Source organism: Anabas testudineus, chromosome 4 (genome assembly GCF_900324465.2).
Source record: "Anabas testudineus chromosome 4, fAnaTes1.2, whole genome shotgun sequence".
Lineage (NCBI taxonomy): Eukaryota > Metazoa > Chordata > Actinopteri > Anabantiformes > Anabantidae > Anabas > Anabas testudineus.
In genome coordinates, this window is record NC_046613.1 from 15,064,641 (window position 1) to 15,089,228 (window position 24,588).

A 24,588-nucleotide genomic window follows, 5' to 3' on the forward strand; every position below is an offset into this window, starting at 1 on the left:
ATCTCCACATTGCTCAAAGGGCAGCGCTGTGTGGAGGGAGTGATATGGGGGCGGCGGACCTCGTCCACGCTACCATCACCTGAGGCTTTACATACGAAGATAATTGCCTCATGTCAACTTGTTGTTTTTTGAGCTGCTATTATATTCCTCCCTTAAAAAAAAACAGGGAAAGAAGTGAAAAAAGCCTAATGACTTTGTAGCAGCCTTGAAAAGAGAGGGGGGGAAAAGTCAACCTCTAGCAGAAGGCTTTTGTGCTATCAGATAGCCATGTTCTGGGAGGAGGGAGGCCGGCTGGGACACACTATACACCATTAGCATCTGCAAAGGCCGTCACGTTGACTAATAGCCAGCGCCACAACACACACACAACGCACAGTGGTTCAGTTTGTGTTTTCACTCAATCCCCTTTATGCTGGTGACACAAAAGCAGCTGGGCCCGACCTGTCAAATGTGCCTCAGCAGCGGACGTGCACAAAGCTTCATTTCTAGTCTTTCTTAAGAAAAAGAAAAGCCTGATCTTGTTGCTTCATTTTTTTTTTTTTTATCCCCCGCCTCATCACACAGGCACATTCTGGGTCTTTTGGCAGGGGGGTGTGGCAGGTCAGTATATGATGAAAACTTTGAATAAGTCTTGGAAAAGGGCAATAAATTGTGGGGATGGGCGTTTTTTGGCACCAGCAGCAGTGTTAGCATTTGTTTGCCTTCTTGTTGTCTTTGTTCTGTTTTTTGTCTTCTCTGTCATCGAGCTGTTGGTCGAGGTTGTGGGAGAGGCAGAGATTCTAGCAGGTTGATTAACACACGGTGGTAAACTGATGTGATCCTGACGGACACGGCTCAGCTGCTTTAAATCATCCTGCGGTAAACATTGACCAAAACTATACTAGAGTGGAGGTGCACTTTAAAGATTGCTCAATAAATTGTCTCACATTGATTATCCAAGTGTAAAATCATAACAAAAACAATGAAAGGACACATGCGAGTAAAAGGCCTTGTTGCCCGGGCGTTAGACATGTTTAGTTTCAGGTGATTTATTGGTCCTGATGAGGCAGATTAGGTTTTTGACAGTTAAACTACAATAATCAATACACGATGCTTTTTTCCTGACTTTAATTTTGATTCTTCCTCAGTTAGTGATGAATAAGACTTGAAGCAACAAACATATTTTGATTCCTGATATTGTGTCATGACTGTGTTGTTCACTTCTTTGGCCAAATAATAGAACCAGAAGTCTTCCTGAATTTCTTTTTAATTGTAATTTCACATTTCTGCGTAGTAAGCCTGTCTCTTTCCTATTGTTCTGTCCTGTGTCACTGTCCTGTCAAGTATATACATCTCCAAAACATCAATGTTTTCTGCGTTGTGACAATGCATGTGTCCAACAAGCATCTTGTCCCCGTGATGCACCAGTGTGTATTTTCATTTTAACAGTAAAACAAAGAGCGAAGACCCAGTTTGGTATGCTGACTGTGACAAATATTGACACTATGCAGTAAGGGACACAGCCAGACTCTTCAGAGACTCTGTATAACACTTGAGAATACACTATATCAAACATATGAACGACTTTGTATGATATTTGAAGACGCGCTGTAACACCTTAAAGACAATGATTTGGCCAAGAGAGTCTCTTATCTGCCCTTCAATCAACAAGTGCACTAAACACAGTGGATGTAAATCTAACACTTTACGCCCTGGGAGGCTAACTGCCACTGTTGAGTCACCACTGATGAATCTTATCGGAGGCTTGTTGAAGCAACAGGCTTCCTACTTTGCTTCAGCCAACAAAACCTTCTACTGTCCCCGCGCCGTGCTGCTTTCTGCCCTGCAGAGAATAGTGTCACAATTGGCCTTTGTGTTCATTATGTCGGAGGCATCTTCCCATTGCACTGTGGGGTCCATTCCAATGCTGAATTAGGCCCGTGGGGATTTTTGCCAAGTCACAGGGGTCAGTGACCTTCCTTGTCATACCCCCAACACACACACACACACACACACATACAGAGAGCCCTGTTCCTATTCTCACTGAGCTATAAATTATGGCAGTAGTCAGTGCTTACATTTGAGCAACTGAAGGAGGCTCGACCATGTGAATCCTGGTGGTCCAGCATCTGTATGTGCCTGTGTGTGTGTGTGTGTGTGTGTGTGTGAGAGAGACGTAGCCTCTGTTTTCACAGCAGTGACAAGGCAGAGGACGACTGTCTGTTCCCACCATTGAAGTGCAATGTCCACACTGAAAGAATCCATAAAAGGAGCTCATCGCGGCGCAGGGTGTCATCGCTGAATCAGGCCATTGTGGTGGGAAACGCTCTCCATGAATAAATCCATGGCGGTTGATCTATATTTTCCTCCAGATGCAGGGTGTTTGCTTGCACACGAGGTGACTCACCAGACAACAGAAGAAGTAAATAAACACAGAATCAGGGTCGTCATCGCACCACTACTTATAATATAACATCACATCTGAATCACTGCTTGATAATTCATTTGAACAGAGCAAATCTGCACAGAGGAGCTTTCTTTCCCCAAATTTCCACCTGTACCACTATATAAAACTTACTACATCATCATCAATTCTTAGCCAGATACTGGTTACATACTTATAATACATCCACTGTTACATCCAACAAACAACAAATACAGCAAACAGATCGGAGCCTGCAGCGTGAATGGTATAAAAACTGCGACACTCGTTTAGTTTTAGCCATCCTCCCCAAGATAGTGGGTGAAGTGTGGCTGAGTAGTACAGTACAATGCTGGACTAAAGAAGAAATACAAGAGATGTGTGTTTCGACAGAGGGGTGGGAATTTTCCTGTGCAGAATAGGCAAAGTTGCCATGGATAAACTGATCGTCGCACAAACTGTTTCTTAATCGAGTGGAGGTCTTAGTGAGAGGGAGGGACTCTGAGCCTTTGGCACAAGAAGCGGCTCTTGGTTTGCATGGACTTAGTGGGATTATGTGAGCATTCATGGCAACCAGTGAGGCCAGCAGGTGAGGTCTGGGCTCAGCTGCCTTAGCCTTTAGGTAAACACAGAGAAGGAAAGCCAGAGCTGGGCTATGTTGCCAGGCTGAAATTGTATCTGTCCACACTACTTACGTCAGTCAGACTGATCTGGTGGTGACAGGGGGCTGCACTTGTTGCCGGATGGGGGACACTGAGGACCAGCTTTCATAGTCTAAGTGCCGCAGTAGACCAGACCAAAAACGGTCTGGTGACATTACTTGACTGGCTATCAATAGTGTCTTAGCAGGCACTAAAACCAAAAGCAAACACGCAGCGAGGCTGAGTGCGAATGTTTGAGGCGAGGCTCCGTAGTGTCAGCAGCACTAAAGCAGATCACTCGGTAAAGTGATCAAGTCTGTGAGCTTTTCTCTCTTTTCAGGAAACGCTGATCTCATTTTCAGCCAAGCTTATACTTTTAATTAGATTTGCATTTTCAAACGCGCCTGTTTTACATGTGTTCCAGGGAGTAAAACAGTAAAACGAGCTTATGCTGCATGAATGGCTCACTGTTTTCCCAGAGCACTTCGATTTTAACCTGCCTGACATCACGTCAGATTGAGACAAGAGAAACTGCCAGGTTACATATTCAGTGTTGTCAGGAATTCTTGCAAGTGTTTTTTCACATGACCTTTGCACAAATAAGTGGTAAAAATGAGATTAGAGGAGAGAAAAGAAGATATTAAGCTAAATGAAGACCAGCTTTAAGGTGAAGTTTGTAATGACCCTGATGCATGTTAACCAGAGAACGTAGTACTGATCTACTGTACATTATGTATAAATGCAGCACACAGCAGAAACTCTATAGCCATCAGTGTGCAACTCTCCCTGTGGGTCAGCTGTACTTGTTAAACTGTGAACTGGTAAGCTTTTTGGCATTCATTGTTCACCCTTTTATACTGTGAAATTAAACTCTTAAAGAGAAAATGCTGCATCTTGTCATGCGATCACCGCGCTGCAACTCTGCTGCAGCCTCTGTGTTTGTTCACCTGCTGGTCAGTCCTGTCTGGGATAAAAGGCCACCGCTTCCCACTGACCTCCTGACCTCCTGCAGCCTCCACACGCCTCCTCTTTGGTCCAGCAAATATTGAACCAGTCAGTCAGTCAGGGTTTGTCTGCTGTTTTACAACCATTAGACAACAGAAACAGCGAGCCAGGACACACCTCTGTATGTGTGTACATGTGGGTGTTAGTGCATGTGGCTGAATATTAATATTAACATCATAAATCTAAATGTAACAGAAAGGTGTATGTATATATGTAAGTGGATGTGCATCCCTGTGGTCAGTTCAGTAAATGCACACTTTGTCTTGTGCATGTGTGAGGCGTGCACCAAATGAATTTCAAAACTGGATTTAAAATTGGTTTATTTTATTGATTTAACAACCACTTCAAATCAAGTTTTGTGGTAAACCTTTATTTAAAGTTTAAAGTTTACCTGTAAGTAACTTTAATATTACATTTAGAAAGTGATCATGTGTCCACATGTGAAGTGATTTTATTTCTTATTGCAATAATAATAATAATAATGCAGTAATATACATCTTTCATAGCATGTTGCATGATTTTCTGTGATAAAAAAAAACAGAATCTATTATTTAATGTTTATCAAATAGTACATATTGTACACTGTTTGTGTATGGTATGGATTGAGGACACAACTAATCAAGTATTTTATGCTGCACACACTCTTCCTCTCCATTATGTGTGGCTGTATGCTTCAGTATGTGTGCTGTTTTGTGTTAGTTTTCGCAAGATTAAGATTGTTTCTCAGAGGTATTGACCAGCTGTATGTATCCTTCTTCTGTATTGTGTGTGTGTGTGTGTGTGTGTGTGTGTGTGGGAGAGAGAGAGAGAGAGAGAGAGAGTGTGTGTGTGTCTGTCTGTGTGGATTCTGGGTGCTCAGGAATGTTTGCTCTGCCAACACTCAGTGACTGTAGTCGTCGTTGTCTCTCCAGCCTCGAGTGAAACAGACACTTTGCAGCCTTTTATCAGCCGGACATGGCCTATCCCTCTAAGAGGAGGAAGGTAAATAATGGCAGGACTTTAATAGGTGGATAATTTGGTCACAGGGCACAAAGAGTGGCTGTCCCTGAGCAAACAGGACCATAGTCGCCTGCGCACACAAACACCAGTTGAGTGTTCTCCTAAACAGGAGATATAAAAACTGTAACAAATGTGTACATTTAGTCCTTTATCTCACACACCCTCAGGCACAGTTCAGCAGCTTTCAGTTGGATCTCAAATGTGTGCACACATACTTACACTCTGGGCACTGCGACGAATTCAATGTGCTCACGATGGATGGTTAAGTGAATTACTCTGCACTGTACTTTTGACTACCTGTTTATTTTACTTCTCCAGTTAATATAGTGGATATCTTCTGTTTCTTATTTTTTAGTTTTCACCTTCAAACTCAGTTACTAATTTCTTTGACTGTTCAACAAACACACAAATTTAGTATCAGTATATGTAATACAACGGTTCAGTGTAAAAAGCTGCAATGTCAGCGAGGAACCTGCAACTAGGAGTGAATCGGGCAAAAGATATGAAATTAATTTTTTTCCTAAACATAACTGGGGTGGTTGTGGCTCAATAGGTAGAGCAGTTGACTGCCAATCACAGGATTGGTGATTCAATTCCCGGCTGCCACGTCACATGCCAAAGTGTCCTTGGGCAAGATACTGAACCCCTAGTTGCTCCCGGATGAGTCAGGTCAGCTGCATAGCAGCTCTGCCATCGGTGTGTGTGAATGGGTGAATGAGATGCAGTGTAAAGCGCTTTGAGTACCAGCTAGGTAGAAAAGCGCTATATAAGTGCAGAACATTTACCATAACTCACAGCTATTTTTCATTTTATCAATTTATCCTCCTTGTTTGTCTTTTTAACTAAACTGCATCAGATGTGTTCACCTGTAGGACACACACACACACACCAACATCATCCTCCCGTTACACACATCCATAAAGATACAGCAGGTTTATCTTCACACACAGACAAACACACATATTTAAACACTCACAGCAACCACACACTTCCTAAAGTCTCCAGAGGCCAATTAAGAGACTACTTACCTTAGGGCATGTGCAGCCCCCCCACCCGTACCATCTCCTCCTTCTCCCTGAGTCACCATCACCAACAACCTCGTCCTCCTCCCCCTAAAGACCCTTTGACCCCTGACACACGACCTCTGTGCTGAATGAGTACACACAGGGGCGTCAGAGCGAGACCCCCGGCCATTCCTGCTCCATCAAAATACACACATATAGTAACACATACACACAAGCCCTCTGGCTGTGCACACCAAACTGAACAGTAAAAGAGGTATGGATCACTGGTCATACACAAGGCGTTTCACTACTCTGCCTCCTCACCACACACACATAAACACACACAGCTGGAAGGTAAGGGGTTAGTTGTGGGTCACAGGTTAATACAGTCCAAATGGACAAGACAGCTGCAGGACGCAGGGGTCTGCTGTAAAGACGAGGAACCCCTCCATTGGTTTAGTTCCTTAAACTGTCTTAGCACTTAGATTCATCTTCACAAAAGGTGTCAGTGGTGTAAAGTGGGACACAGAGAATTTTACAGAGACAATCTTGAACCATTCAAAGTCACCTCGATGATTCAGATTAACTGAAAATAAACTGAAGGAAAAGATTGTGAGCAGATTAAGCAAGAAGATCAAGATAAGCAAAAAGGAGAGAGAGGAAGGGAGGAGAGCAGGTTGAAAGAATGATGGATGCAGTGTGACGTGATAACAAAATATGGAAAATGCATTGATAACCTCTGAAACAAAGAATAGAAGAGTTTGAGGAAGACATACATGTGGAGTCACAACATGAAGACAGTACGCTGAAATTAAAAAATAAATAATTAGCTTAAGTACATAAGGAAATCTATGTAAAAATTAATATGGCTTTAATTCATCTTTTCAAAATTCCCATGATTGATGTCAACAGTTTCTATTGAACTATATTCTGTAGGACATTGTATTTTTATGTTTAGTTTAGTTATCTTTATTTATTTATGAGCTTCCTATACAAAAAATTGTGATTGTTTAAATCTATCAAACAATCACATTTATCTTATTGACATTTATCTAATGTTGAAATTGAATTCCTCATATTGTAACTGATGCTGTTTCATTCTCTGTTTCATGTCACCTTTGCACCAAATCCAACACAATCGCTTCGTTTTGGACTAAGTGTGAATTGTTGCGATCTGGTGGTCAGTGTATGAGGACATCAAAGGGATCAGCTCAGTGGTGGCAACACTGGGAGGAGGATAAAACCAGATCCAGCCAACAAAACTAAACCCAACCTAAAAGGCAGGCAGGCCCAGTAATACGGGATCATCCCTGGTGTAATTCCTCCCTCCCGGCCCATCACAAAGAGACCTGAGACAAGAGCTGCACATCTGGGTGAAGGGAGGGTGTTTCGGGGAGGTCCAGTGGTCCGACAGTGATTGACCAGGTCGCCATGCCAACAATACACACACGTACACACACCACCTCCTGCAATGGTCCAGAGCCCTCTTGCCCTCTTTCATCCCTTCTATATTCTAATCAGTCTCCCCGGGCCTCACATTGTGTGTGGACATGTCCAAACATGGCGGGAGAGCAGAGGTCAGCCCGGCCACTGACCTTGGCCTCGGAGGCCCATTAAGGTGGGTGTTACTGGATGTGGGTGGTGTCGGGGCGCGTCTGTGTCCCTCGGTGGCAGGTCCGGTTCCTAATCAGCTCATAGGCCAGTTGGAGGCTGGAGACCAGTCGTCATTGTCCAGCTCTCGCTGAAAGGCCTGGCGCTGAAAAGCCAGGGCAGGACAGGGTCAGACTGGCCGCAGCGCTCTGTTGCCTTTCAAATGCCATCGATACCCTCCTTCTCTCTGTCCAGCTCGGCATGGCGAGCACCCAGCCATAGAAAAACCTGCTATAAATCGCCACAGGTTGTCATGGCTTTCGACAAGAGCATCAGAAAATTGTTAAGACCCTAAAACGTAACATGAATATTGGGATTTTTAAATGTATTACCAACCTGTTGCCAGTCACAGCATGTATTTAAAGGTGAATTACATTTATCTGAGATAACTTCCTGCTTTCTTCCCTTTGTGCTTTTCAGTTGTGACCAGAAATTGATTTAGCCCTCACATATTATCAACTGTCCCTCAGAAAGTTTCACTGGAGGAAACAATTGAGCCCCCTATGAGAAAATACTGAACTGTATGCTATACTATTACTTTATTACATGTCGTGGAAGTAAAGAGCTGTATCACTCTGTTTTACACCACCAATTTAGAACGTGTTTTAGAAATCTATGGGTGGAGATAAAAGGGATTTCAGGGGTCCACCATGTTAACCAGGTCATCCTACCACACACACGTCATCCAGCCTCCATTTGTTGACTCAGGACTCAATTAGCAGCTGATAAAAAGAGACCAGGCTCCTAATTCACTTCCACTCACAGAGCTGTGGATGTCTTCAGGCCGCCCTTAGAAGTTGACCTGCACGCGTTAATTCTATTACAGCCGTCTGCCAGACTAATTTCATCAAGCATCTCCCGCTAACTTACACGCGCTAATCACATTTTCAGCCAAACTAATACTGATCAATGAGGTGGGCAGGGTGATTAAGTGGTGTGGGAGCACACAGGGCCACTGAAGTAACCCAAGCCTCTCTTTAAGACACATTCCTGACGTTCAGAGAGGGAACACAACACGCATTTTCAGAGCAGTGCTAAATTCAAGTAACAAGCTCAGAGTGTTTAGACAAAAGAAAACTGTTCACAAGAGGCATAAAAATATGGATTGAATCTTCACTGATGAGCTTGGTGGATGCTGTTTTATGATGAATTAAAAGCAGATCATCATGAAATCTTTTCAGTGTAATGAGACAGATGACAATTGAACAGTTTTACCATCTGATCATGGATGAATTAAGAGCTATGTTTCTATGTGTTAACAGTTCTCAGATTTTCAAACAGGAAATATTGACATTCACTTCATACAGAGACTCTGGCCTACGGGCTCCCTGACCTCTTGGTTCTGTGCCCGGATGACCTGTTTTATAATCAGTCCATGCATCTGATCACTAATGGTCTTCCAGCAAATATATTCTTAGATCTTAGCAATAAACTAAAGTGATATTACTGCTGTAGAAATGACCAATACTACAAAAATGAGACCCAAGTTTCATGAAACTGGAATGTCCCTTTATTAAGTAGACTCGCTGTCACCCGTCTTCACTAGCGCTGTACTGATTCATAGCAGACTGTCAAATCTTTGATACCAAATGTCCACACAACTGCAAGTCTATGGAAAGTTCAATTGCACCTATGTGTGTGTGCTTTAATGAAGTGGACTCCAAGTCCTCTTCAAACACACACTCACAGGACGTGCGACATCCCAGTTCTCATTGCCTTGCAGACTAATAGGACCTGCCAACGGAATTGTCTCTTTTTCTGCTCACAGCCAAGAGAAAGGCGCGCAATTAAATCCAGCTGGAGCCTAGAGCAATGCTGGGGCCCGGGCCCCAGGAGGCCCAGGCCGCCCGGACGTTTAATCATCATCTGACCTAGTTGCTGGTTCTGATAAATGGGCCTCAGCAGGGAAAGCGCTGGCTGGTCATTAATCTACAGTCAGATGGGGACAAGCACACACGGTCGCTGCCAAGTTAATTGGCCACTTATTTTAGCACGAGCGGGTGGCTAGGGCGAGATGGAGATGGATGTTCTTCCGTAGATCCATAATTTGGCCCTCTGGGGTACTAATACAAGCAAAACAAACAGAATAGGAGGAGTAGGTGAAAAGGATAAGAGGAGGAGAGGGAGGAAGAGGAGGCACGTTCTTGAGGAGATCGGAGATCTTTCCACTACTCCATGGGTCCTGAAAATACAGTGCAGGGTGACTTAAAACGGGGCTCCACAAGAGAACAGACTTTCTGGTTGAAGTTGATCATTTTGACATCTCATTGGTTGTTTTCATCTGTCATTTATGTTTTAATATAAAACAAATCATGTGTAAGATGGAGAAATCATGATTGACTTCCTCATCTTTGCCATGTCATGCAGAAAAACTGCTGAATTACAGGACAGTGCTCTGGCTTCTTATCTCTCTTATCTCCCCCACTCCTGTGTGTCCTCTGCCTGGCTGTCCAGTCAGATTGTAGTTAGGGTCAGCAGTCGTCCAGGTGGCTAACCACCTGATGGATGATGGGAACAGAGGGGGATGACCCAGTTGTGATAAGGTCCCTATCTCGACAGAGGCTTCCTCTCGAAGCCTGAGCTCAGGCGTATACTGTTGACAGAGAGAGATGGATGTGTGGTTAGGAGGACAGATGGATGGATGAGCAGTAGACAGTGTGGGAGTGTCTTATGGAACAAGGCACAACCTGTCCTCCTGTGTTATCAGCTCACCTGATGACCCCTACACCTCAAAACCAGAGGGGGAGATGTCTCATTGGTTTAATTTGTTGGGTTGGGTATTTTGTTGTGTGCTAAGTCAGCTTTTTGGTTTAGTCCAGAACAACAATGGACTAAATCTTGAATACTGTTAACATTATACCTGTGCAGGCATTTTCTCTTTCACTGACACATTAAATGTAACAGATTCAGATTTTATTTGAACATTTTCTTCTAACATCATCTCACGTCATTGTGGGCAGAAAACCAGTGTTAAAAGACCACTGGCAGTTTCTCTACTGTCAAGTATAACAAAACAAAGTGAAAACTTGTGGCACATTTTGAATAAGATTCACGGAACACGTCTCGTTTTGGTGGATAACACAACAAATCTCTGAATATTATCCTTAGAAACACAAGGTGAGCTACCAATGTGAGAGCCGTGATTTAAGACGACAAACAGGTAGAGGAGCCAGCATGTCTCATCCATCAAGCTGAGAGGTGAGCGCAGATCAGACTAGACCTGACCAAACATGCTGCATCACAGAAGGTCCTCAGGGGAATCTGTGTTAGTGTGGGAATATTAGTCTGTGTTTTCACATTTAAATGTTTGCACCATCCAATTTCCATCATGCAGAGTGTGTATATGTCTGTTTGTTGCATGTGTAATGTTGATGACAGTCGCCATCTGGATTTTCCTAGTGTTAGTGCTGCATGGCTTGTGGTGATCCTCACCATCATGCCTTGATGAACTCGAGGAATTGGACTCAACAGCAGGAGGCTGATCAATATGATCAATTCAGGCGCCACTGCACAGTGCAGCCTAATTCCAGCTAATTGGGACTTTTCACACTTATCTGCAGAGCAGAATGCGCGATTCGTACAAACTGCTTTCACTCTGATCTGTGGCCAGCAGCAGGAGCCTGGCCTGGCTGACCTGTTTGGTCTCCAGTGGTCAGCGCTGAGCCGGACACAGCTCCTGCTTCAGCCACACTGAATAGCTGCTCATACCCTGTTCTCAGCAGGAGACCTCAGTCCTCTGAGCTCCAGGCCTGACCTCAATGGAGGGGAGCAGGCCAGGGTCAGCCCAGAGTCAACAACGCTGGACGGGCCTTCATGCCGGCTCTGTGCCCTCCGACCGCCAACCTCCACTGCTCTGACCCTGCTCAAGCCTGGTGGTGCTTCCTGTGGTGAGTCACGGGGTCAGTCGCCTGTAGGGTCATTGTAGAGACTACTGACCAATGATAAAAGGACCAGTGGTCAAGCCAACTGGGGAGTAGGAGCTGTGAAAGCGAGGCAAGAGCAGCACCCCTGCTGCTGCTGTCTAATTTGGCAGGATGCTGGTACATCAGGCACTGGACCAACAATGGCTCGGCACTGGTAAACAATAATGTTTGTGCAGGGTCTCTTTCTTGGGGCCAATCTAAAGCTCACAAAGCCCATCTGACATCAATAAGATGTCCTGAGATGCTATTCAGCACATCAGTCTTCATTTCGCCTGGCTTTTCAGCAGAGGTCCTCTCTGGATCTTCAATACCCAGTGTTGGTTAACACTTATAAAGTGACAGATTGTATAGATCTAAAGTTTGGAGGTGAAGTGAGCATATGTGGATTCTATCTGTTATTAGATTTAAGATTTCATGCTGTCTTGCTCGCAAAGCCAATGAGGTACTATCGCTACTATCCTTCTGAACCCACCTAAAGCTGCTCTATATTCAGCGTGAGATTTATTAGCTTCAAGGGAAATGAGAAGAAAGAGTAAATTTTACAATGCATTGAGAATATGTCATATTTTACACAGAATAATCTGTTTGTCTCATTCAACAAGTATTTCAATTTGCAGACAGTTTTTTTAGTCATCATGGAGAGATTTCCAAAAAAGTTTTCAAATCCTCAATAAACACAAACAAAATGATCTTCATGGCTTTCCAGTTTCCAGCCCTTCCAGTGATTACACTGACTTTCTGATTTGTTTGTCAGGAAATCTCATGAAAACAACAATCCAGTGGATTGGATTTCATTACACATGCACAGAAATGAGAGGCAGCTCGTTTCTCTCCCTCATAAGCAGCTTTAAAGACATCTAAATCTATTTAACATTTGACTGTTTCACTGCACAGCGGCGGTTTGTAGCGGCTGATCTACTGACAGGCCGCTGCTTGTCTGGACCCAGCTACGTAGAACAGTTCACAAATTTCCCCCCGACATGCTGAGAAAGTCCCACATGTAAAAACCTCCTCATTCAAACTTGATTCTGGCACACATGACTCATGTCTTTATACAGAGGAGTGTGGGAGGAAGTTTGGAACAAGATGGCCAGTTAGTATTTTGTTCCCAGTACTGGGGCTGGGCTGGGGTGAATAGTCAGGAGGCTAATGAATAAGAGCGAGAGACAGAGAGAGAGCGTGAGAGTGGAGGAAGTGAGCACAGCAAGTGGCAGATAGAAGCCAGGACCCTTCTTTCGCTCTCTCCCTCTCTTTCTTCTCCTTTCTCTCTGTCTCTCACCCAATCTGGGACAGGAAGTGGGACTGTTTGTGACCAGCACGTGTGATCCACAACCCAGCATGCTCCACTCTCCGAAGGGAGTTGAGGCAGGAAGTGGCCAGGCGTGGGCTGTGACCTCTGGGTAATGAGCGAGGACCATCGGAGGGAAATCGCTGCCTACCGCCACGTTCTCTGCATGCACGCACACACGCACACTGGACACACAGACACTCAGTAAAGGCATGTGGAGACGGCGGACTCACAGCAGAGACTTTAGTGAACCACTGCAGTGTCAGAATCAGTTAAAATCCCAATCTCAACTATACTACTATTGCACAAGTTTACTGTACAAGCTGGTGATGTTGGAGATCACACATGATCCACAATGACAGCAAGACCTCCAGGACAATGCAATCATGTATGTGGCATTAGTTGAAAATGTAAATATAGTTGAGAAGTTTTGAACATTTACATATTTTGTAATTAGACAACAGCAATAAACTGAAGTCTCTCTTGACCTAAGTGATTAAACAAAGCTTATGTTGCAAGACTCTAATTATACATAGACATCAGATGTTATAAGATTCAGAGCTGCACAGAATCTTTACCTCCTGAAGGAAATGTGGAGGCAACGCTCTGTGTGTGTGTGTTTCTTCCCTTCTGTTTGTGCAGTTGAAAATTCACTTTGGCAAATTGCTCTCTTCCCATGCCTCTTGCCCTTTATTTGGCATACTGCTTGTTAAGCTCTGCCATTGTCAGCACTCTGTGTTTGTGCGTCTGTGTGTGTGTGTGTGTATCTGCATTTCAGTGTGTATTTGCATGTCAGTGTCTATGTGCTAATGTGTCTTATGGCGCCACATGTCATTGTGTATATGTAAAGCATGTGCATGTCAGTGACTAATAACGGCTAATTCAGACGTGCCTCCTGAAAGGATGGCCGTGGGTGAGTGTGGAGGTGATGGTGGGTGCAAGTTATCAGGGCAGCCAGCCAGGTTCCCAGGACACCCTCTGCAGACCACTTGAGGCAAAGTAAAAAAAAAAAAAAGACCAAAGAGGGAGCAGAGGAGCAGAGGAGGAGGAGAGAGGGAAGAAGGGAGAGACGTTCCCAAAACAAAACACAAAAACCTGAGGCCACATGTCAGTCAGGGAGGCATTCAGATCCCACGCAGGTAGCCGTGCCAGAGAAAAACCAAATTGTCCTTTGTCACACAAGAGGCATCCAGTGGGAACAGGATGCTGTCTGCGGGATGTCCCAGACCCCTCGGCGCTACATTGTAGTGTGTGTGTTTCAGTGCATGTGCGTGCATGTCTGGCCCAGTGTTGACTTTGGGAAAGACAGACGAGGGAGGACTTGGCTCTCTTCTCTGTCAAACGTCTGACAGTGAATGAACGCTTCATAGACAAACTCAATTAGCCAGCATGGAGAACTGAAGGAGGTGTCTCGTGTGACAATAGGACCCCTATTTTGACATGCGGCCGTCGTAAATGTATGGCAAACATATCTTTTTGTTGGTTTTGAGACTGAGGCAGTCTGAGACTGTGAGAAAGACAGAGGGATGGAGAGGAAACCATGAGCAGGCAGGAAAGTGAAAGGAAATGATAATAACAGTGACTGCAAAGGATTAATGGGTAATGTATACAACAGCTTTAACTCAGTGCCATGAACTGGGGCACGGTTAAAGTGTCAGTTCACCCAGATTTGCCAACTTCCTCCCACATGTACCACCCATCAGATAGTTTTGGTTTTATGTGACAGGTTTAGATTTTTCTGCCGCTCAAACTTGTAAACAATCCATTGGAAATTTAGGTGTGGTGCATGTTCTCCCTGTGTGTGCGTAGGTTCTCTCCGGGTACTCTGGCTTCCTTCCACCTCCAAAGTCATGAATTAGGTTGGTTAGAAGGGCTGTTAGGTAGGTTAGTAGGTTGATTGGTTACTCTAAATTGCCCATAGATGTGAATGGTGGTCTGTCTCGGTATGTCAGCGCTGTGATGGCCTGGCAACCTGTCCAGGGTGTACCCCGCCTCTCGCCCAATGCCTGGGACACCTGGGATGTGCTCCAGCCTTTCCATGACCCTTCAGAGGACAAGCGGTTAAGATAATGGATGGATGGACATATTGTGATATAGAGATTTATAGAATAAACACTATATAAAGTAAGCAGATGAAACTCAAAGTTCAAAGTTATCAAGACTTCATACCTCCAGAGGGACAAGCTTGAATTACTGGTAAATTTCAAATATACTTTGATATCTGATAATTCATTTCCTTAGGTGTAACATTTAATTTGCTGAACGTTGCGTTTTTCTCAGTACAACCTGGACAGTAGACAACTGTGTTGGACAACCTGGGAATTGGAACAAATGTCAAATGTTTTAACATTTAACAGAAAAACTAGTGTAGTTTGTGTTGATGTTAGCAAAAAGTTTGAATGATATGTAAAAATATGTTTTGGTTTCAACATAGTATAAAGTCATGTCTGCACAACTATTACAGAAAAATAGTAATTTCAAGAAAATGATACTTTTTTGGAAAGTCACATTAGTATTATATACTCGTTCCTATTTATTTTATTTCTTTAGATTTATATTTTTACTTACTACATGTTTACTTACTACTTGTTTTTACTAAAAACAAAAGGTATGATCATCTGGTAAATAACAACATACTGTTTGGTATTATCTACTAAAGACTACATTAAGTGTTACAACATCAGAATTCTTCTTACTATACATGTTAATACATCAGTGATGATCCAACTGGATGATATACACACCATCTGACAAATGAGGACTAATTATGATTACTTACCTATTTATAGTAATCATTCAAATATATGCATATATCTTTGTCATACATATTTATATGCCCATATCTGTGTGTGTGTGTGTGTTCGCTGATTGCTTGAGCATGTCGCACTGTGCACTGTTCCCACTTCCACTTGCTAGGTAACATGCAGTACGTCTATATGTGGTTACAGCCTGCGATTTCCTGGGGTCATGTGGAACCCCGTCCTGCAGTCAGCTCCAGTTCTCATCTGTTCTGTGTGATGCCGCTGAAAGCCCTGATGAATAGCACTGGCAGTTTGCGGTGGCACAAGTTGAGTTATACACGAGACCTTCCACTCATCCCCAGGCCATACCTTCTTGAATTGTATTTGACCCGACGCCACCATCATATAGCAGAAACACACAGTTTCCTGGTGATATTTTAAAGTTAAGGTGCTGAAAGCTGCTACATTATGGTAGACAATCCAGCATGTCCTCCACAAAAGAATGAATTAATATCAGCTAAAATCAGTACAAGGGGATAGTGATGATAGGAGAGGCAGTTGTGTGTTCATCCCCATGACAACAAGGATGAAAACATGCACTTCCTTGCACAGTGAACCCCTATAAGGAGGCCGCTGGGCCAAGGAACGCTCCACAATACCTTTAATGTCATAGCTCAGTGACTGCTCTTTGTGAGTCGGGCAGCGCGCTACGACCCAAACAAAAACTCAAAGGCAAAATGGATTAGAATATGAGAGAAAAGATGACTGAATCAAATCCAGTGGATTGGAGGAGATTAGCTGAAGGGATTATGAGAGAAATGACACACTAATTACTTTCTGCTGGGATGGAGGATGAGTTTTAAAGTTTGTTATTTGAGGGCAGCGTGCACTCAGTGGACATTTTGCATAAAATCTTTGATTTATTAGAATTTTGATGGCCTTATGTAATACAGAAGCACTTTTCAAACTAACTTACTGAAAGAACAATATATAATATAAAGATTAATGGAAATTTAGTTAAAAAAAACAGAAAATTAATGCATCACTATTTTTAAAACTGATGAAACATTTACATTGTCTTTCAAAATAAATTGGCCAAATGTCTCCTGAATGCAGACGTGAGGATTTGTTGCATTTTTTTGAATTAAACTGTAAACTGGGAGGCAACTTAGGAACTAGAATAAGTTTTCTTAAATTTAGAGACCAAACAATCACTATTCTTTAAACTGAAAATTACTAAATATTAGCATTGTTTAGTTTTACTTTCAGATACAGAAAAACAGAAAAAAAAACTGTTTAAAAACTTTTAAAAACATAAATACAAATTGTTGTAAATTGTTTCCTATACTGCACTAAGACTTTGCATTAAATCTAATTTTAAGAAATTATTTCTAATGTCTACCATTTAAAAAGTGACACCCACTCTTACAAAAAAAAAAAAGTACCAGAGAGTTAAATGTCAAAATGTAGATGAATAAATACACATTTAAAATTACTTATTAAGACTCTTGCACACAAAACTGTAAAATATTATATCCTGCATTTTGGATCACCACGTCATTCTTCAGTATTTGGGAATGAAAACTTTCCACATCTTGGCTCAACCATTTAAACTCTAGAAGCATTTAAGTGTCTGCCTCTTTAGACCAAGTCAAACATTGCAATGCTTTATATATGAAGCTCACTCTAATTCCTGATCTGTATCTACTAGAGTGCTCAAGTCCTTCCTGTTGTGCTTGTGAGGAATCCAAACTTAAGTCAAACAACAGCAAACCACTCAGCAATGCAATTTGACTTTGTGACCAAAAGCTTCTCTCTCTTAATTATTAGACCAAACTGGAGGTCGAGGAGCTTAGAGAACATCTTGTCTGGAGTTTGCGCTGCTCTCCAATTAGCCTAAAAAGACCCCAGGAAGGATAGCAGAGACAATGGAGGAGAAAAGGGAGCAGGAGGCAAAAGAAAAACAAAACACAACAATCAACAAGACCTCCTGGCGTCCGTGTGGGGGGGGGGGAGGACACACACATACTCTCACCATCCCTCACAAATGCTGTGGTGTTTTCGGAGCTCAGGCCGTCACTGTGGAAACCTGGAGCTTCTGTCTTTCGCTGCATTCGTTCACTTCCCTTCCTCCCGCCTTCCGTTTTTCTCTCATTGCACACACACACATTGACATCCCCCCTCGTTCCCACCTCCTCCCACTCCTCCATTCATGCTCTCCCTTTTTCCTGAGCTAAAACAAAGCACAAGGCTGAAAGGGCTCTGAGGTAGGTAAATGTATTCACTGACACCGGCCGGATGATTCCATTCTGCGCCAGCCCTGTAACATTTGTTTCAGTCCTTGTCTGAGGGCAGGGACAGCATGTTGAGCCTTTTGTCCCACGTGCCCTCTGCACAGCCCTGAAGTTAATGGTGGCCTTGTCCCAGGCTGCTGGACCAGAAACCAGCAGCCCCACGGGACGGGCAGACACGGTGACATGGGAAGTGGGAGAAACAGGGGAAGCTTACGAGGGTTAGGGTGTTCTGGGCTGTAGGAGCTGCCCAGCTGGAGTTCCTTTCCTTTCCTTTCCTTTCCTTTCCTTTCCTTTCCTTTCCTTCCGCTGTGAGTGACAGAGGGGCCAGGTGCTCGTGGAGAGGGTGAACTTGATCACTGGGTGGTTAGGGGCGGACGTCCTGCTGCTATCTGTCTGAAGAGGTCCCACAGCGTTTAGCAATGAGGGTCCCCACTCTTTCATTGCTGGCTGCTCGAGAGAGCATCTTCACTCCTGTTTTGTATGTCTCTCTTGCTGGGAGAGGAGTGGGCATTGGGACTGAGAACTATACCACACTTGACTCTGGTAATCTGCTCGACACCAAAGGAGCTGGAGCCTCTGTTGATCTAAGAGGAGAGCATTTTTACCGAACTGCAGCATACATGCAGCATAATGTGCCCGAAACATTTCATTACTGTCAAGGGCAAAGCCAATCATTGTTAACAGGCTGACGAAACTTTGCTGACGCATGTCTTTAACACTTCTATTGATGCCTTTGCTAAAAATCCGACATATACCCCCAGAGACGTGAACTATACAGCTTTGCTAATTCATGTTTCTAATTCTGTCTAATAGGGTTTCTCTGACAAGTACTTAAGTAAAGGTCATAGCACAAAAATTTAGCATTAGAAAAAACAAGTACTGTATTTAATAGTATCCTTAAAGGTACAAGTACCAAAAGTCAAAGTACTCATTGTGCAAAATGGCACAAAAAAAGTTTTTATTATTTATATCTCTGACTTATTATCACATATATATTACTGAACTGAATTGACTAAATTGAAATTTATACACTTTTAATACTTAAATAAAAGTGCAATTATTAGCCTAAATAAATCAACTATAAGCACAATTACCCCTACTACAAGTACAAAGTATATGTTTTAAAAGTACAAAAATACTCCACTAAGAAAAAAATGCATTTTAATAATACTGAATTTAATATATTTGAAAGAAGTGTGCAGTCCAGGTTTGTTTGTTTAAACAATTACAATAAAAACAATACATTTAATTACATTTAAAAAATACTAAGCCAAAGACCTTTTATATATCATTTATTTATCATTTATTGGCTGAGTTTATTTTTTTATATTTTACTTTCATATTTTATATTTTACTACTACTGACAAAATAAACAGTACACAGTAACTGCTGTGTGTCTGTTAGAGAAAATTGAAAGAGTAGAAAATGAAACATATGTCTCTGTAGTGGTGGATTGTAAGTTTATCAAAGCATAAAAATGAAATGTTCAAGTAAAGTATGAGTACATCCAAACTGTGGCCACTGAACTAAACATGGATGAAACTAGTTGCTTATTTGAGTAATTTCCCAGTGTCCACTCTGAGTTTAAAGCATTTAAATGTCCATCTGCTATTATGCCAGGAATCCTAGGATTCCCGCCAGAGTATTTGTGTCTTTGTGTGTGTGTGTGTGTGTGTGTGTGTGTGTGTGTGTGTGTGTGTGTGTGGGTGGGTGTGTGCGTGTGTGTGTGTGTGTATATTCATAAGACCCAAAACTCAATCCACACAGCTCTCTCTGTGTTTGGCAACAAAATCAGCTCTTGTGTTGGGGGTCGCTACTATAAACTGTGTGTGAGGGGATTAGGGGCTCTTTGACCACTCCTTCAAACACACTCCCAGCATGGCCGCCTCGATTATGACCATTAGATACCCTGAAAATGAAACTGAGATGAAAGGAGGGAATACTGAGTGCTTTTCCCAGGGACGAATTTGACCACACGTCCAGCAAAAATGAATCCATAATCCAAAACCTAACAAAGGCCGGAGTGGAAGCTGCCCTGTAGTGTTGTGCCAGCTTGCTGAGAGAGGCTTTATGTTTCTATTGCCTTCATTGAGCCTGGGAGTGCCATAATAATGATTAGAGACTTTAAAGGCTAGATTAAAATGAGGACAAGGGCAGCTTAGTCTATGAAGTAATTTTGGGGCAGTTGAGCAGGTTTCTTAATAGGAAAATTCCTCTGGACAACAGTGAAAAGGACACAGGACCACATCCAATTGAGGACTGGTACTTTGAATGAGAAAGCAAAGGTACACACTGCATTTACTCCCACATACACCGGCTCTAACAGCTCTGGTTGTGTGTTCAGTGGAGCTGCAGGCGGTGCAAGGTGATCCTTTATTATCCAGGCTGCCTTTACTCGGCAGGTGAAAGTGCTGTGGGGCAGAGGGGCTTAACGTAGCTGCTGTCTATTCACCAGCTGAGGAGGCGCAGGGCTCAGGGAGCAGCTGAGAGGCCGAGAGGCTGAGAGGCTCGCTGCATCTCAAGTGACACCCCGAACACACAGGCCAAGGTGTGTCAACGCTGCTGGTCCACAGCTCCCTGAAGGGTGCAAAGACTGGGTCGAAAGACCTGTAGAGGAGAAAACAGTTGTCATTGAAAGTTCTGTCAAGTTCTGTAGTTATCAGCTAACTATCAGCTCAGTTTTACTTGTATCACTGTTAGTACTGACTTAACGGAGGTGTTCTGATAAATTAAAATGTAGATGATTTCATTGGTATTAATTTTTCCCATAGGTATTAAGAGTAATTCAAATAAAAGTTTAACAGTCAATTTACACCCTCGTTTGTGCTCAAAGACTTTTAGTGGGGATTAAAACCACAGAAATAGCTTTTTGCAGAGTGGCTATTACCGACACCCAAAGGTCCAAGACACATAGGAGGAATTTTCTAAATGTTTCCTTGCCAATTACTTTTTAAAAATATGCTAACAACAGCACGCACGTTGACTTACGTTTCACAATATTGTGAAGTAAGAGTCAGAGCCTGAAGATGACACAAAGCAAAGAAATGTCCTGTAGGTTATTTACAATACAGAAGAGACCATATGCTTCAGGAATGAATGATAAAAAAAAAAACTCAAACTGAAATTTCACTGGAATGAAAAACATATTTCACAATAAAATAAAAACCCCTGATGTAAACCATAAAACTCGAACAATCCTGTACACTCATTACAAATCAACTGCACATTTTACTTGTACATTTTCCTGCCAAGTCTATCCCACCCCACCCGCAACCCAGGATTCCCCTCGAATATCCCCTAATTCCCAACTGGAGCTGATAACAAAGCTGTACGGGATGCCAGCAAAGCCCCACGAGACCCTGAAATACCCCACTACCACCTCCTTTCTCCTCCTTCAGGCAGAATAGCTCCTTTTCCTGCCAGAATTCCTTACTGTTCATCTGAAGCCAATGTGCGTTGCAGAGAATGTGAAACTGTGGAGATGAGCCCTCAGGGACATGTGCTCATCACATTGGTTTTGGGATAAAGGGAGACCTGCCAGGAGAGGACAAGGTAACTCAGACATGCAAAGAAGAGAGGGGACAAGCCGTCCAGGGAGTTGGTGTTGGGGAAAATAAGACCTGGGTTGAGTTCCCTCTGCACGTGGCTCATACACCCCCAGGCTCAGGTGTGTTTTTCCTTCCTCTGGGAATATTTAAAGAGTGCATCAGTGCTTCTTTCACCAGGATCTACATTGAATATGAAGACAGTCAACTCTCAAATCCTAAAACAAGAAGATGGGGAAAAAAATCTCATCATGAATCCAGAGACTTTTCAGGATAAAGTGTAAAACCGACTAATTATTAAAGGGAATATTTCATCTAATGTCATTTTACATAACACAGCAGAGGAGACGCTGAAGTGAAGTAGCTGAATGACTCCTCACACTCCACATGTGATCATCACCACCCCCCCCCCCCCCCCCCTCCACCCCCAAATCATCACTGAATTATCTTGCACTGAGTGACACTCTGAAAGCCAGTAGCCTGGTTTTGATATTGGACGTGCTCCAGCTGGGCCTGGGTGGGTGGATGGGGGGGGGGGGATGTTTGTACCTCCACCACTAGAGGGAAGTGTTGGCTCTGATTCCTCCCCCGATGCGCCGAGCATGAAGACCGGAGGCTGGAGACGCCGATCGATGGATGCTTCTCCATGCGCACAGCGATGTGGAGTCAGGAGGTAACAGTCTGACTGCAGAGTAAAAACACCGCCGCAAGCATGATAAAACACTGTAAGTGAAGCACTGAGCAATTATTTGTCCAGGTTATCGTTTCAGGTCAAAACAGAAACACATTTGTCATTAAGGAGGACGTTTCTCGTGCGTGCGTTTGCTTTGCCAACGTCACCAAACTTTTAAAATATGTCGTTTTTCTAGCAAATATTAGGCCATCTCTGCTGTCACCTTCTAATTTGCTCTATTTGTTCCCAAAACCCGTTTGAAAGTCCTTGAAGCTGTTTGCTCAGACTGTTGCTTTCAGCCTACTTTGACTGTAAAATGTCATTTCCCCTTGACTCATGTTTCTACCCTGCAACCATCATCAGCTATGGATGCTGTAGGTGTTTACATATGCAGTGTGAGTGGTGCACCCCCCCCCCCCCCCAAGGATTTCAGAGATGTGGTCCAGCATCAAAGTGTGTTTCTTCCCCTTGAGTGAGGCATCCACAGTAGACTGCACCCCTCAGAAGTCAGGATCCGTGTGTTTGCTCCAGGGATTACATTACCACAGCAGAGACCTGCCAGACACAGCCACTGCATCACCGCCGGAGGTAAAAGCTGCGGACAGTGGACGGTCACCATGGGTCCAGGGGCTTCATGGGGTGCCCCCTCTTTTTTTTTTTTTTTTTTTTTTTTTTTTTGGTGTTCATCCCTCTGGGGAGCGTGTTGACTCAGATGGGGCAAGTAAACAGAACCGGGGTGAAGCCATGTGGGCACTCCATTCTCATGGAGCCCCGACCCAGTGGATTAGGCTAATGCTGGCCCACAAGGGGGGGTGCTGCAGTGCAAGCCTTCACTGACAGGAGGTGATGGATTAGACCTTTGTCAGGGCCCATGTCAGCCTGAGGGACCCAGCGTTGAGGGAAGTATGGAGGTAGATGGGAGATCGGGGCCTGGGGGGCCGCCCAATCCCAGGATCAGCAACATGTTGACAAGGGATTATCCTGTTTTGGGTGCTGCTCCAGGAGCTGTGGTCTCACACACTTTCAGGCAAAGATGTAGAAGGTGTACATGCACGTGAGGGAGGAGTGACTGCTGGTCTGATGGCACAGATGGGTGCTTTTAACGGTGATAAGAACACTTTCCACTACTTATTACATGTCCTTAAATGTCTGAATATGGTTCGGAACCTCTCAAACAGGTTTCAATGTCAACTAACGATTGCTCCCTTGTCTCCCTTCTAAGATATGAAAAATCAGTCGCATCAGCTGCTGTAATGGCTGTGAGAAATGGAAAACCTTCATTTGCTTTCAATGGCTCAGGATTGAGAACTGCTGATTTAACAACACTCATAAATCCCCACGCACGAACAGAGAATGAGTTACAGTAAGAGGCGGTGGCATGATATCTCAGCCACATTTGCCTCCCTCCATTGAAATGTGAAAACCAGATTGTGCCTTTTTATGGGTTCCCTTTGAAATCCGGCACACTTGACCCTCCCTCAGCTGTGATTTTACTGCGTGCTCTAGTTTATTTCTGGAAACCTCCTGCACTCCTCAGCTTGTTTAAGACGCCTGCTCAAGTGTGCCTTTTGTTTACTTTGCCAGTTGGGACAAACAGTAAAGAGAAGTGATTAAGTATTTGCATGAGGTCCTGAACACCCCAAGAGAAACCGCAAGGAACATTTGGAGGGAGGCTTGTCAGTCCACAGTTGTTGGTACTGTTGAGTAGAAAGGTCTGGAGGGGAATAAATTACACTTGGCAAAATCCCCCACTGGCATCGTCTCCACATCTGAGTTTTGTCTGATGTTATTAAATGTGAAAAATGAGCTCTGCTCATTGATGTTACTGAAATGATATAGAATGTCATAATTTGTCATAGGAGCTTTCTGTCATCTAGATTATCAACCTTAAATGATCCTCTAAGTAGATCTGATATTTGTTTTTCAACTGTGCAATCTATTGCCACTAAGACGTGCCTCACAAGACTGATTTGTACTGAAGTTTCACTGCGTCTACATCTGAAAAACAAATGATTAGTTTTACATATTCAGACAACGAGGAAGGAATGGAGTCGAGGGGAGGGAGGGAAAGCGGGAGGGTGAGACGTGACTGTGAGAGATAGTGACTGACATGTGGCAAGGAGGCACTGATCCGTCTCTTGACGAACTCGTCGCCTCACCATGCTCCGTGTGTCAGGGCCTGGCACTGTCCTGGTGTCAGGCGTGGGTGGCCTCCTGACACGCGTTTGAATGTGTGTGTCACGTCCGTCTGGGCTGAAACCGCCCCAGAACATACACCCACGTAATGACACTGACACTGTGCCATCAGGCTCGCCACCAAGCCCAGACGGAGTCCCTGGCAAACACAACCTTTATCTCGTCCTCACATTTCTCTCAACCTCTCAGCGGTCCTGTTGCTCGCTCTCCCTCTCTGTTTCTACCTCT